This window comes from Rousettus aegyptiacus, unplaced genomic scaffold (genome assembly GCF_014176215.1).
Source record: "Rousettus aegyptiacus isolate mRouAeg1 unplaced genomic scaffold, mRouAeg1.p scaffold_m13_p_14, whole genome shotgun sequence".
NCBI classification, from domain to species: Eukaryota; Metazoa; Chordata; class Mammalia; order Chiroptera; family Pteropodidae; genus Rousettus; species Rousettus aegyptiacus.
The window spans coordinates 3835691-3851173 of record NW_023416289.1 but is presented as its reverse complement, the minus strand read 5'-3'; the positions used below and the strand labels follow the sequence as shown (position 1 = coordinate 3851173).

General features: G+C 49.9%; 1 non-coding gene across 1 annotated transcript; it reads left to right on the top strand.

The window, feature by feature from the left end:
* The first annotated feature begins 915 nt into the window (after positions 1-915).
* LOC118611514 lies at positions 916-1034 on the top strand. Its single transcript, XR_004954483.1, has one exon. It is a non-coding gene; the product is annotated as a 5S ribosomal RNA (ribosomal RNA).
* The last annotated feature ends 14449 nt before the right edge of the window (positions 1035-15483 follow it).

The window sequence follows — 15483 nt, the reverse complement described above, 5'->3', positions numbered from 1 at the left end:
TATGAATATGACTTTTAATTCCATCTCGGGAACATACAGTTATCTAAATTATCTAACCAGCCCCCAATTGTTGGTCATAAATGCTGTCTCTAAATAAGGAATTTTACATCCCTCTAAGACTGTTATTTATATCCCATGAAAACCTGCCACCTACTACCTTTATGAAAACTAGAAAGCATCTAAATAATGAAGTCTCTTGTATTCGACAACACAAATGAAAGTTATAGTATAACAGCAAACAACCTTCAATTTGCTCTAATTTGTACAAAAATTTTCAAACTTATGTATTTCTAATATACTATTTTAACTATTATTACTCGCAGGGAGATAATAACCAGTGTTGGCAAGGGCGAAGAGAAATGAGCGCTTATGTATTTCTGGTGAGAGTTCAAATTCTCATTGTGTGGATTTTGAAATGCTCAGACCCAGCAATTTACCTTCTAGGAATTTATGTAAGGAATTAGTATTAGGGATGTGTACAAAGATGTATGAAAAACAATATTTATATCAGCATAATTTTTTTGTGCTTAATACACAGTAACTTCTAAAAACGGAAGCTATAATTACCAGTATTATCATCATCAATTCCTTTTCCAGCCCCATCTGGCTTTTAGAATAAGAATATCATAATTAATATATTTTTTACATTGTACATCATCTCTTTCCGGAATTATTTTTCGACGCTTGCATTGTTTTATAATCGTGTTAGCTGCAATTATTAAGAAACTTAGTTTTTCGGTTCTCTGTTCGACAATCTTTCTTTTATATTGCTTTTCCTCGTGGCCGAATTATTTACTTTGCTTCAGTTTTCAGCCACCTGTAGTATTTCCTTGATCATTTTTTTCCCCCAAGAAAGCGATAATCACATTCTGAGTCCTTACACGTGAGCTCACCCTTCTGTAAGAATGGAAGCTCATCTACGGCCACGCCACCCTGAATGTGCCCGATCCCATCTGATCTCGGAAGCTGAGCAGGGTCGGGCCTGGTTAGTACTTGGATGGGAGACCACCTAGGAAGACCAGGTGCTGTAGGTGTAAAAGTAATAATAAGGGATTGTATGCTGACAAGGTCCTTGTGGCCAAGTGAACGGTTCTTAGTTCTCTATTTCTTTCCTTCGAAGCATTTAGATTTAGAAACATTTTACCCTAGAATTTGCTAAGAGCTGTGGCCGAATGGAGTTTTTTCCTTTTTTTCTGAGAGGATTTGGGACTTTTTCCTCAGAGGACTAAATGTTTAAAGGATTTAAAAATTTTATTCGTGAAGTTCGAACACTTTATCCACGCATGTTTCAAATAACTCTTCCAGGGTCGGCAGACCACTCCTTAAAGGGCCACACGGCTTCGTGGGTCACAGGGTTTCTGTCTCAACCATGCAATTCTGCTGCCGTAGCCTGACGGCGGCCACAGAGGACACATAAACGAACAGGCGTAGCTGCTTTAAATAAAGCTTTATTGACAAAAACAGGTAAATGGCCCACAGGATGTAGTTTGCCTTTAGGTACCAAAGGTACGAATATTTCTTCAGTTCGGGGGAATTTTCCCTCATATTATTATTTTTATCCTTCGCTTGTTCTCTTGTAGTCATTTCTAATCTCTCCTACATAGATATTCGGTCCCTGACAGCAGCTAGATTTCTCTCTCGCTCTCCCTCTCTCCTTCTCTCCCTCCCTCCTTCTCTCCCTCCCTCCTTCCTCTCTTCCTTCATCTCCACCTTTTCTCATTATCTCCAATCATTTTGCCCTTTCCATTGATTTCGGGGAGAGTTCCTCGAACTCATTTCCTAATTCACAGATTCGGTTTTCTGCCCTATGAAATCTGTTCTTTACTAATGACACTTAGCGAATTTCCGTGATTATCTTTTTCACTGGGCAACCGTCTTTCTGAATTTAGGTTTTTTCATAAAAAGAAGCAAATCTTGGGAAATATTCAAATTAGAGGTTTTTTTCTTTTCTTGTTTCTTGGTATAGTTCTACATCATAAGGAAATACTGGCTTTGCTTTCTCAGAATAAGCCCCATTGTTTTAAAAAAAAAAAAACCATAGAAACTTTTCTTAGTGCCACATCTTTTACTGTATATACCTGCAGAGGGGAGACTGTTCGGCCACTATTAGCAACTGGGAACTATTCTGTTAGAATCCTTACTTAAATATTTTACTCCAGGAGGGAGAAAGAACTCCTTTGTGTATGTCACGGCTTCGCTTTTTAGTTCGGGAGTCCTCAAATCCTCGTGACAGCACGGAGCGGGGCGTGAGCTCCTGCGGAGGCGAAGGTCCCGAGTCCACCGTTTCCCTGGCCCTTGCTTCTCCCCCTGTGCAGGTGGGGGGGGGGGCGCAGCCTCCGAAGCCCCGGGCTGGGCTGAGGCGCGCTCACTCCACCCTCTCTCGTTTGTCCCGCTCTCTCTCCTCCGTTTGCTCTCCTGCGGCAGGGAAGCGTGTGCCGCCTCTAGCATTTCTTCTTCTGTGATGACTGTAATTAGGGCAGCAAACCCTTCTCTTGCCGGCCGGGCCGTTCTCCTGGTCCCCTTAGCCATACCTGTTCTTCGTTTCACACGCCTTCTTTGCCACGTGCAGGTCAGGGGCGAGCTGTGCTGCTGGCTGTTTCCTGTGGGTGGCAGCGGGCGGTTCCTGAGGTCCTCGAATTTGCCGGGTACCAGCTGCTCTGCGGTCCAGCTTCATAAACAGACGAGGGAGTTAAGAGACTCTCGGTCGGGGGGGGGGGGCTTCCACCTGTGATCGTATCCCGACCTGGGCCTGCGTTAGGCTCCGGGCTTCCTGACGGCTTCTCCATCATACTTAAAAAAGTCATCTAAGTTTCTAGTTCCACTATGGCCTGTGTCCATCCTTCCTTCCTTCCTCCCTCCCTCCTACCCTCCCTCTCTTCCTCCCTCCCTCCCTTCTTCCTACATTTTTCTTTCCTTCCTTCCTTCCTTCCTTCCTTCCTTCCTTCCTTCCTTCCTTCCTTCCTTCCTTCCTTCCTTCCTTCCTCTGTTTTAAAATTTGGTCATGATGCGGTTTTGAGAAGAAGGGGAATTAAACAGATAAACTTAAATCGCTGCGTGGGAATGGGAAGCCAGTTTGCTCTTGATTCCTTCTGACGGCGCGAATGAACCATCTCGGGGGATTTTCTCTGGCTCCTCGCAGTGACTCGACTTCGCAGGAAGGCGCCCGGGCCCTGCTCCTGCCGCGCGGCCCCGTCTTCTCGCAGCCCTGCGGTTTTCCTTGCGGGCTCCTCCGTGTCTCTCTAACACCAGGGGTTCTGTCGGAGATGGCGAGGGTCCCTGTCAGAACCATTCTGGCCAGGGCGGTGGGAGGAGGGGATGCATTAAACATGATGGAACTTTATTTTGTTGATTTGAGATTCCAGAAGCTGAAGGAAGAGGAAGTAAGAGAGAAACGGGTGGCGGAAGGGGTTCCTCTTCCGCGTTTGGTGTTTGCATCAGGGGCCTTCATATTACCGGTGCTGACGGGCCCGGCTCGGGCCAGGGTCGGGGAGGACGGGCAAACCGCGGGTCCTTCTGGCGTCGAGGGAAGCTGGATTCAGAGCACGAACAGCATCCTTGTGAAGCCGAGGTCTCTCCACCACCTGAGCCTGCCCCGCGCTCAGTTGCCTTCCTTTGTGGGCTCACGTGGAAGCCCCTGGAACTTCGGGGTGGGTGGGGAGTTAAGTGGCTACAATAGCTCTGGCTTCTTGTCCCCGTTGCTCGATTCTAGCAACACAAAACGGGGGGCTTCCCCCTGGTCCCTACTAAACCTTTTTTAAACAGCAGCTTTAGTGAGAGGTCACACTCATCCTACACAATTCACTTAAAGTGTGAATCTCGGTGGCTGTCGAATGTTCACGGGATTGGGCACCCGTCAGCACAGTTCTAGAGCATTTTTCTCATCTCGAAAAGAAACCCCGTACCCCTGAGCAGGCGCCCCCCGCTTTCCCAAGCCCCCAGACGCAGGCAACCGCTTCTCCGTTTGCCGCCTGCCTAGGTTTGTCCATCTTGGACATTCCATATAAGCGGAACCATATAATACGTGGTCCTTTCAAAGCGGCTTCTTTCACTTAGCATAACGTCGTCAAGGTTCACCACGTATAGGGTCTTCGTTTCTTTTTATGGCCGAATGGCAGCCCACCGCAGGCACAGATTACGGTTTGCTCCTCCATTCGTCGGTGACGGGCGTCTGGGTTGGTTACACCCTGGGGCCATCACAATGCAACGGTGCATCTTCGCGTACATGGTGCCAACACTCGCTCCCGTCCTCCTTAGGTGTCTATTTGGGAGTCAAGTTGCCGGGTTGCCCAGTAACGCTGCATTCAACCTCCTGGGGACCCGCCGGGCTGCTTTCCAAAGCATCTGCCCCTAGTGGTGGGAAGTGGTATCTCACCGAGGACTCCTGCTAAACTTCGGAGAGCCATCTGGACCCAGCTGCCCTGGGCGATGGGGACCATTCTGGAATAGATTAGATCGCTGCAGCCAGGTCCTCTTGGTGCTGGATTGACCAGACCCAGGTCAGCAACTCCCTCCACCCTGGAAATCCATTCAGTGGAGCAGGGTTGAGCACGTAGACTCAGAATGAAGGCAGAATGGATTTCAAGCTTAAAATCAGAGTCATTAGGAAGATAAGAGGCTCTACTGGGAAGGTGACGAATGAGGGTCTACTAAACCCTGGCAGGCAGCCGGGAGTTCGTAGGGGCGACGGCCTGATTCAGTGAGGAGCCTCTGTGGGGGGCCTCTGTCCTGCCGTGCGCCTGGCCCCATGGGCACCTGCTCACGGCGACAGCTCCGGACGCTCTCTTCTGCTTCCTTTCTGCTTCTCACCCTGACAGGGTAGTTGGTTCTGCAAAGGGCTTTTTGAAATATTTCTCGAGCAGACCGCTCTGCCATATCCCGGGCATCATGGGTCCAAGGGGCCTGTCCTCCAGAATGGTCCCTCCACTGTGTATCCGGCAGACATTCTTCAGATCTTCTGGCCTGTACATGCCCCTCTTCTGTAAAGCCCAGTGCTGATATAAGTATTTTCTATTTTTGTATACTGTCGGTCACTTCCGTGGGAAGCCGGGGAGCAGGAGAAAGCTCGATGTTTGCCCTTAAGTTTTCTTCCCACACTAGAGAGTAACTCCAGCTTATAGAGCTTCTTAGTGACAGCTTATGCGCCCAGGCATCTATTTCAAGACTCTGTCAGGAATGGTGCGACTTCAAACCCAGAGTATCACGCTGGACACCCCCCCACGGGGTCAGTAATATAAGAAAACTCAGCTACGACTTATCGGAAGTTTACTATAGGGTGGGCACTGCGTAATTATTTTTCATGCATTACTTCATTTCATTGTCATCAAAACCCCATGGGGCAGACGATATTATCTTCATATGAGAGGTGAAGGAACGGAGGCTCAGAGAGGTTAAGTGACCCGCCAGAATTCACGCAGTTAGTCGCAATGAGTCGCACGTCGTGCCGAGGTTGTTGAGCGTCACTGCCTGACTACCACGGAGGTCGTCCCAGCATGTCGCCACCCCCGCGACCCCCGCCGTCTCTCATCAAACCCGGCGCAGCCTCCCTTGCAGATACCCGAGGCCACCGCCTGCTCGGCCCTTCCTGGCGTGGCCTTGTCTGCTGGAACGACCTGCTCTCCGGCTCCCTGACCCCTCCTGTCCATGCTCTGACCTCCGGCCGGCTTGAACTCTCTGCAGTGCGACGCTGATCCTGTCACGCTCCTTCAAAGTAGAGAGCTCTCAGCCTCCTGGTGCAGGACACCCACGGGCCCCGTGATGCAGACGCTCTCACCCCCGAAATGCACGCGCCTGCTGCCGCTGTGGACCCTTCCGGTCCCCTCGGGGCCTGTGCTGCTCCTCGCTGCTGCGCCTTTGCACGAGCCGCTTCTCCGTCCTCACTGGCTTCACCCCCCGCCCCCCATCATCGTCCTTCAAGGCTAGGCCGACGTGGCAGCCTGTAGAGGAAGCCGTCCTTGAACCCCGTCACCCCCTCCTCAGTCACTGGGCCCTTGGGCAGGGGAATGGCCTGGTTGCCCCAAGTCGCCCCAGCCCACCTGGTTGACCTACTTACCACATGTCCTCTGTATGGGTCACCGGACAGAGACTGGCATGGTCATCCGGGTGACCTTAAAGCCTTACGCTAACAGAGACCAAAGCTTAACCCAGTGTCCACGTGATCCAGCTCATTTTCCTCGGGCGGCTTCGGCAGCCCAGTGCTTACAGACCCTTGGGTTGGTTACCAGTTCTTCAGATGGGAGGAAAACACCTCTCCAAATAACCAAGGCACTTTTGTCTCTAGATTTCAAGATTCCATGTATTATCTTAGGTTCTAGCTGAGCTAAACATGGCTTCCTGTTTTCCTACCTCGATCTCGCTGTCTCTCTCTGTCTGTCTCTGTCTGTCTCTCTGTCTGTTTCTGTCTCTGTCTGTGTCTTTGTCTCTGTCTGTCTCTCTCCCTCTCCACACCTCCACCCATCCCCCGCCCCCATTATTTGGTCACCTCCCAGGTGCAGCCTGCTCCTGCAGAGCTGTCCGGGCTGTAGGTGTGGGCACCGTCTCTGTCTCCCCGAGTCTCAGGGTCTGCGACCTTGCGGGTAGAGGTTCCGAGCAGCGAGCCCTGCAGCACACTGCATCCCGTTGAGGAGGAATAAAAGGCCAGGCTGGCTGTCTGCAGGACCTGCAGGACATATAAACAAACACATACATTTGCTACCAAAAAAAAAGAAAGAAAGAAAGAACCAAAAGATATTGATTATGTGACATTGAAGTGCCTGGGGCTTTAACAGACATTCAAAATTGGACACGTTGCTCAAGATCAATAGTAGGTTTTATACCTCTGACCTAAAAAGTACCGGCGCCATGTAATGTAGGCACGGACAGCTATGGGTGTATCTGCAGACACCTGGCATGCTTCCCTGACTCACGTCCAACCCGTGTGCTCGCTTCTCTGCAGACTTCCCTTTTTGCTGGAAGATGAGGGTGGCTAAGTGCAAGGATGTTTGGCCATGTGCGATCAGCTGCTTCCGATAGTATCACCGTGAACGAAAACCTCATGGCGCAGCGTGGAAGAGCCGGGATGGAGCCCCGGAGGCAGAGGGGCGGGACTCTGAGCTTGGACCTGAAGGAGAGGCGGGTTGGGCGCCCACTCTGGGCCTGGGGCTGTCCCGGGTGCACAGGAGTCCTCCTCTGTCTGTGGACCAGCCCTGTGGAGTGACGAGCACCCAGTGCCCAGAGGAAGAAACAGTCAGTTGTTTCCCTGATTAAGCGTGAGCGTGGCTGTGGCCAGGGGGATGGTGGATCGGATGATTCCAATGAAACGTCATGGCCCAAGGATTTCCACACACGCGTGCATGTATGCACCTGTGTGTACACATGCGTGCACACACACACACACACACACACACTTCTCACTAACGTGGGAACACACGGAAGCGAGAGCAGAAGGGTGTCACCGTTACGGGGTCCGACAGCCCGAGGTTTGATCGTGGCTTCGCCGATTACTAGCTGTGACTTTAGTCTGGTCGTTGCTGCACCTGTGCCTCAGTTTCTGCATATGCAAAGTAGGATCATCATAATGACTAATAATAGCTCCATTTCAGGGTCCTGGGGAGATTAAAGGGGTTCAGACAGGTAGCGTTGAGCACGTAGCAAGCACTCGCGAAATGCTAGCTCACGTTAGCAGCTAGGAGACCAGCAGACCTAGCAAGGAACATGGCTGTATGTTGGCCAGGATGCAGGTTCGTATGCTGATCTCGACAGAGATTCTAGCTCAGTCTGACTGCGGTGAGCCGCAACCCGCCCTGACGTCCCGGCCACGAGCACGTGAGCTGCCAGCCCCCACTACCCCCCCTCCGCCCCATCCAGCTCCACCAGTGGCCCTCAGAGTCCCTCCCGGGGCACCAGACTGGGCGAGTCTGCAGCCCTCCCCGGCGCCCCGGCTCCCATAACCCCCGCAGAGACAAGTTGCACCCCTTCTATACTCTCTTTGTTCACGGGCGCATGTGCATGTGTTGGGCGCAGTTGTCCGAAGTCCTCTCCCTTAATTTTGTGGCAGGATAAGACGGCTAATCTGTTTTGACGGGCTCTCTGAACGGCCCCCCGATCAGTATACGGAAGAAGTCATCCATAAGTCATGTCTTTTATACACATGTACTGGTGTACTCAAGAGAAAGAGTTATATCGGCCGTGAGAGGCTGAATAATAATGGCCGTTATTATGGCGAATTCAGGGTCCCCACATTCACTCCACATATCAAATCCTCTTTCAATGAGGCCAGTTCCATCAGCTGTCAGATTCTATTAAATATATCCCTCAGACCTACTGACCAGCTGACAGGGGAGAAACTCAAAACCATACGCCCACCATTAGCATCATAAAATGTGAAATCATCTGGAAGGAATGATAACAGAACTGAAAACAGAAGAGATGAAAATCTGGAATGCCCTTGTGCGCTTTTAAATAGGAACCCCGAGAGTTAGCGACACACGCCCATAAAATCCCGAGGTGAAACAAAACACAACAAACGAAAACAAAACAAAGGTCGTCCGGTTGTGTGCTTCGCAACCTATCATGGTTCTGTCGCCTTTTGTGAATGGGAGATTTGCATAAATGTTTCATGAGGTTCACACAATGCATAAACCCGAACGTCTATTCGGCGACATCTGTGCTCTCCTCCCGGATAGTGCAGTGTTTCTTTCAAGTCGGTGAAATACAACCTGTCATAAGGTTGGGGTTGTGAAAATGCTCACGCAAGGGCCGGGATCGCATTTTTCACTTTTGCAAATGCGTTGGCCTTACCGGGGGCTTTCTCAATCAGGCCAAAGTGGGCGATGGCCGGCGCCCTTGGAGATGGTGTGGAGGTCTCCTTGGAGACAGAGTATTGAGCCCATCAAGGAATTGGGTCCTATAAAAAGACAAACAAACAAACAAACAAAAAACCCTGTGTGTTGAATAAATCTGCTTTGTCATTTCTTTAGTCTAACTTTCTATGTTTGGATGTTTCGCTGAGAAATTCACTTAAAGCTCGAGGGGGGGGGTAAAAATGGATCTGTGCTTAAAACCGACTAAGAAGCAGAATGAATCAAAGTGCCCAGTGGTTTTGTGCAACTACGATCCTATCATGATATTGGTTCCATATGGGCTCTTTAAAGCAAAAAAGAAAAAAAAAAGAAAAAAAAATTATGAGACCAATAATGTTTAATGAAAGTTGGCTTAGCTCATAAGCGGCAGTCCAAGCTGGGAACATGACTTTTCTTCTTCCTCACAAGGATGAGAGAAAGCATCGTTTTGATTAAAGAAGACCTTGATGGAGCTGTGTTTTGTATTATCATTCACGCGAGCAGAGATGCAGGCATCATCTCCGTCACCGCACGCCTCGAAGCGAGCCCCTTCTGCTTCTAATGGATGTGTCAGGTCGTTTTGAAAGCGGGAACTTTTCGAGTTGGACATTTTTGATGGACATTTTTAGTAGAAAGGTGTATGAGTTAGCTTGGGATGCCATAACAAAATATCACAGACGTGGTGACTTAAGTTCGTTTCTCATGGTTCTGGAGGCTGCGAAGCCTGAGATCAAGGTGTTGGCTGATTCGGTTTTCCGGTGAGGGCCTTCTTCCTACGTGCAGGTGGTACCTTCTCAGTGTCTTCCCATGGCAGGGAGAGAGAGCGGCGGGGAGAAAGAGAGAGAGAGAGAGAGAGAGAGAGAGAGAGAGAGAGAGAGAGAGTGAGAGCGAGAGAGAGCACTCTCCGGTGTCTAATCTTATGAGGACGCTAATCCCATCTGAGGTCCCCACCATCATGACCTCATCTAAACCCAATTACCTCCCCAAGGCCCCGTCTCTAAATAGCATCACTTTAGAAGTGCGGGCTTCAGCATATGGATCTTGTGGGGACACAATTCAGACCATAACAATGTTGTTGGAAGCTCTAGTTTCCCTAAAACTTTGGAAGGACTTCGGGTGCAGAGAGTCTTCAGAAAATGAGGGTGGTGCCCTCTCCCGCACCCCCTCTCTCCACACACACATTAACCACCTTCCTGGGATGTCTCGGAACCTCGGCACGATGGGTATTTTAAACCGGATCATTTCCGTCGTGGGGCTGCGCTGTACATTACGGGATGTTTAGCAGCATCCCTGGCCTCTACCCACTTCCTTTTCCCAGGCGTGACAACCAAAAAACGTCTCCGGACATCTGTGTGCTGCCACGCCTGGTCGTCCTCTGCAGGGCTGTGTGCTCAAGAACAGAGGTGACTTTTATTGACATGTCATCTAACTCAGTGCACGTCTGATGGCCCCGCTCTATCTGTGTTAAACCTCGTGTGTCGGAACACAGAGGAAGGACACCGGCTGCAGGTACTGGTGAGGGCTACCCGCACAGCCACGGCATGAAGGGGGCCGTAGACCACGGGTCCCCTTGGCCAGCCCCTGCCCTCAGATGGAATGACGAGGCCCAAGGAGGACCCGACCTGCTGTCACGAGTGCCGAGGCAGGGAGGGGGGGTCTTTCTGGTAGCTTCCACTCATCCCTGCTCTCACATCGTCGCTCTTCTATAAACTCCCCAACACTCTTACCGCCATTTGAAAGTATCGTGCTTATTTCTATGTTGACACTGGTCTTTCATGTCAATGGACTGCCTCCCCGGCAGAATGCAAACTCCATGAGAGCAAAGGCTTAGCTTGCCTTAAGTGGCCACGCAGTGATTTTGCCAAAACTCGAGGGTCTTGGGATCAGACCGAGGGGTTGAAATCCAAGGTGTGCTCCTTATTGGTGTTGGGGACCTTGGGCGGTCATTTAGTTTCGGTAAGCCCTCGGTTTCCTCCTCTGTATTTATTTATAAATAAATAAAATAAATAACACTAGTTCCTATCTGACGGGACTAAATGAAGTAATGCTTCTCACAGGATACGTACTCAATAACATAAGTAATTACCGTTCGCCACTGCAATTATACCACCTAGAATAGTTCCCAGGACAGGGAAAACAATGAGTATTAGTAAAATGAATGGACAAATACACAAATTCCGTTGTGTCTGTCTCTGATTTTCAATTCTTCCTCCCGCAGTTGAGAATGTACTCTCTATCCAACCCGCTTCACTATTTTCACTAGAGCTGAGAAGCAAAGATCTGACCCAATGGTTGTTTCTAAGCAAGGAATTATAGCAATCATATATAGATAAAAGCTCCAGGCTTGGAACATCGTAACTTCGGTAATTTTTCAAGGTAATATCCGAAATTCTCTGCAAAGACTTCACTGTGCTCTGAAACTCAACTCTGGGCTGACTTAGGAGCTCTCCTTCTTTGTAGACGTGTGAGAACCCCGCAGGGCCCCCGAACCAGGCCTGAATCAGAGAGGGGTGATGGCGAGCGGAGGGCTCGGGTGGAGGGAGGTGCGGTTCTGGAATGGCGAGGTGAGGCTGCCCGTGCACGTGGCCTCTGCTCGGCCTCCTCCCGCAGCCAAGTGGTAAATCACCATCTGCAAGAAATGTGGTCAATCAGAGAAGAAAAAGAGATGTAATTATGTTGTTTATAATGAATTCAGAAGGAAACAAAGAATTTTAGGAGAAAAACTCTGGAGACAGCTAGAGAGCCAAGCCTCTGGGATCTTCTGAGCTGCCTTGGAGAAGACACAGAGCTGATCAAACGTCCGTGTTGATCGCGAGGGCCCCCGGCCCCTGAGGGTGCTCGCAGGAAGCAGGAAAGCTCAGGAGCCCCACAAACCACAGTCCGACTTTTATTAAATAAATTACACGCTCCTCTCGGCTTCCACCAGCATCAATAATATCAACTTTTGGACAAACGCTCCTCTCCTGGGAACGAGTTCTGAGACTGGCTCCTAATCTTCTTTCTTTGAAGTATCCAAGGGCTTAAAGGCGTGTGTCAATATCTGGGGCCTCTGGCCTTTGTGGGAGGGGGTGCGAAAGGGTCTCGCTGTGGAGGGGGGTGAGACCCCCAGCAATCCACACAGCCCCCCTCTCAGGCCAGCTGTTTTCGGTCAGCCAGTTTCCAAGGTACTCCAGATCGTCACCCGCCCGCATGGGGGTAGGAATCCCCCGAAGATCCCGACATCTCACAGAGGAACGACCTCCCCGCCCGTCCAGCTGTAACGCCGGCCACACTCGTAGGTCTTTGCTCTGACGAATGAAAATGCACAGGAGGCCTACAGTAGTGAGCGTGCACCTTGAACTGAAATTTCTATAAATCTCCAAAAGATCAATCATGGCCTTTGTTATACCACTCACTAACTCCTTTAAAAACGGCTACGAAGAATGACTTTTTTTAATGCCTCTCTAGATTCTCTTTACTGGCATTTCCCAGGTGTGTGGGCGGGGCTAACAGCCAGCGCGCGGCACCGGCGTGCCACGACACAGGCCCCGCACCGAGTCCTCCGCTTGCCTGCTCATGTGTGTTCTTCGCACCAGCCCCATGAGATAAGTATTATTATTCCTATTTTATTAGATCCAGACCCTATGTTTTTAACCTATGAGCTATTAAGTGTTTGTGGTCAAGTGAGTTTGTAAAACTCAGAGTTAATCAAGATTAATGGGCTCTGTGACTACAGGAATTCTTAGCCTTTTAATATATTTATATCCATTCAAAATCTCCAAGAGGAAGAATAGAATATATATGCTGTCCCAAATATATTTTTCCATGGAATGCTTCCCCCCACCCCCGAGTTCTTTTCCAAGGATTGCTATCCTAAAGGAACAGGAAGCTTATACTTCTCAGGATCATCACTTTGTGGATTAGACATAATACCACAAAGTTGATTGTGGAATAATTTTTTTTTTTTTTTTTTTTGGTAAATGAATCATTAGATTCCTGAAAACCACTTACAGCATTGCAAATGTCAGAATCGAAAAACTTAATGTAGAGCCAGGCTCAGGACATACCAAAAGTCAGAGGGAATACTTAGGCAGAACCGTCCACTGTTTTTGAAAGCTCTCGCTTTCTCGTTACTTTTACCTTCCAAGCAGTTTTCTATCCTATAGGGTCTTCTCCTGTGGTTGTAAAAGAATCTGCCAGCAGAACCTCTTTATACTCCTATGCTAGGACAGGGTTCAGCAAATTACAGCCTGTAGGCTAAATCCAGCCCACCACTTATTTTTATAAATAAAGTTTTATTGGAATGCATTCATGCTCATTCATTTATACACCGTCTTTAGTTGCTTTCCTATTCGAAAAGCAGAGTCGAGTAGTTGTGACAGACGCAATGGCCTGCAAAGCCTAAAATGTTTACCATTTTGACCCTTTACAGAAAAAGTTTGCTGGTTCCTGCCTTAGAGCTACCTATTTGCAATGGTCATAGAGCCTGGTTGCAATGCAAAACTTCTCCAGTAGAGGTCACTGTCGAAAATAGCGTGCATTCCACTTGAGGCAACCTATCGTCATGACTTATTCTGTGTTAAGTTCAGTAATCCTTTGTGATATACGTTTTCTTTAGTGAGGAGAAGGGGGGGGGGCGGGCTGGAAACACCAGCATTTACTGAGCTGCGATTCTATGTCTGGAAAGGTACTGTGTCATTTGCAAAAATATCTGGATCTGCAAATATGATCCCATTTTATAAAGAAACAGATTCGAAGACCCAAAGTCACTGGCCAAGGTTACGCAGTAAAGAGTTTACATCTCAGACTTTGACTCAACGGCAGGAGCTGATTCTGTAGGACTGGTTGAGAATGCGAGCTCTGTGGCGACCTAGCCTGGACACAGATCCTAGCTCTGTCGCGGACTAGCTTTGCGACCTGGGCAAGTGACTTAACCTGGTGCCTCAGTTTGCTGAGCTGTGAAGTAGAAAGGAAAATAGTGATTGTCATGAGGACTAAATGAACGGATTCACGTGAAATTCTTAGAATGATGCCCGGCGTGTTAGGGGTACGGAGCAGGTGTAAGTTGTTACTGCTTGGTGGGTGGGGCCACGGAGGGGTCAGAATCACACCGAAATTTCTGACTCAGACAAGTCAGGATGATACGTTCGCCTTCTCACACGTACAGTGGACCCCTGAGGGCAGCGGGGTTCTCCTGTGTCTTCCGTAACCCCCAGAGTGCCTCGGACGAAATACATACTCCATTGCGGTTCACTGGCTGGTCGAAGGCAGAATTTGGGGAAGAGACCTGTCCGAAAAGTGAAATCTTGAGCTCCTAAAATTGCTGAGAGAAAGAGCCAATGTGGGGAGCTCGATCAGCTCTGGTGACTTCAGTCTCGGAGGGCTGGGCCTTTGTCTGGCCGTTCAGCCGTCTACCATCTCACGCTCGGTGTCTGAAAACAATCATTATTTATCGTCTCTCATGGCTGTGTGGGTCGATGGGGCTCGGCGTTTGGGGCCGAATCTGGGGACTCAATGCTTCTGGAACAACCACGGTGGCTCTCTCACATGGGTGGCAGTTGGCGCTGGCTGTGGCCGGAAGTCCATTCGAGGCTGCTGACCAGAGCACGTCAGGTCACCTCCCTGTGGCCCTTGTGTTTCGTGAGGAGTTCTCTCATTGTGGTCGCTGGGCCCCAGCAGGGAGAAAGCATAATTATCCTTTCAAGGGCTGCGCTTTCGCCCAGAAAGATACTTCCTCTGCATCCCCCAGTCAAAACGCATCACAGGGCAGCGTGAATTCAAAGAGCGAGGACAGGGACTGGCGGGAGAAATGGCATAGAGTTTGTGGCTGTCTTCTACCCATCACCTCTGGGCTCCCTGGCCCCCTACCTCACCTCGTCCTCAGCTGCTCCGCTGCAGGCCGCATCTCCCCCCACCTCGGATGAGACCCTCCCATTATTCTGTCTGTGACCCAGGCCCCAGCGTTTGACAAATGCAGTCTGTTCAGTGAGGCCGGGAGCGAGGGGTTCCCACTCGCCACCCTTGACCTTTCAGCGAGCTTCCTAAAGCCATGTCAAGCTTCCTCTCACTTCTGCTCCTTCGGATCCTCCTCCTCCCCCAGAGCTAAGTAATTTCCACCTGTCCTTCACATTTCAATTTAGGAGACACCTCCTCCAGGAAGTATGCCCTGTTTACACCCACCCCACTAGTTTAGAACTCTTATAACATTGTGATTTTACTCCCCTTCCCCCCACAACTCTCCCACCCATTGCTTTTCTCCCTGAGTTATCACCAACTGCTCACTGATTGCTCATCCTCATTAGACAGGAGGGTTTGTGGGGGGCAGAGACTGCGCCTTAGTCTCTCCACTGTATCCTCAGAGCTCCACGGGGTGCCTGGCAACCAGTCGGCATTTAGTAAGTGAAAACTTCCTATTGACTGTTTCCTACATCCTGCTCTCAGGACCTGGACCATCAGGAATGTGAAAGGTCTGGAAATGGAAGAAAGGGCGGGGGGCAGTGGGGACAGCGTGAGAGCCGGGGGGAGGGGAATGGGGGAGGAGCTAAGACCAAGCTGGCGGGCACCGTGGACAGCCTCGCTGGGCCGAGCATCCTGGAATCGTCACTCAGACTCGGGCACGTGCAGCTGTGCGCACGGCTTCCCCAGCTCTAGAAAACACGAAACCCCGACGCGTGTTTCATTCGTATCC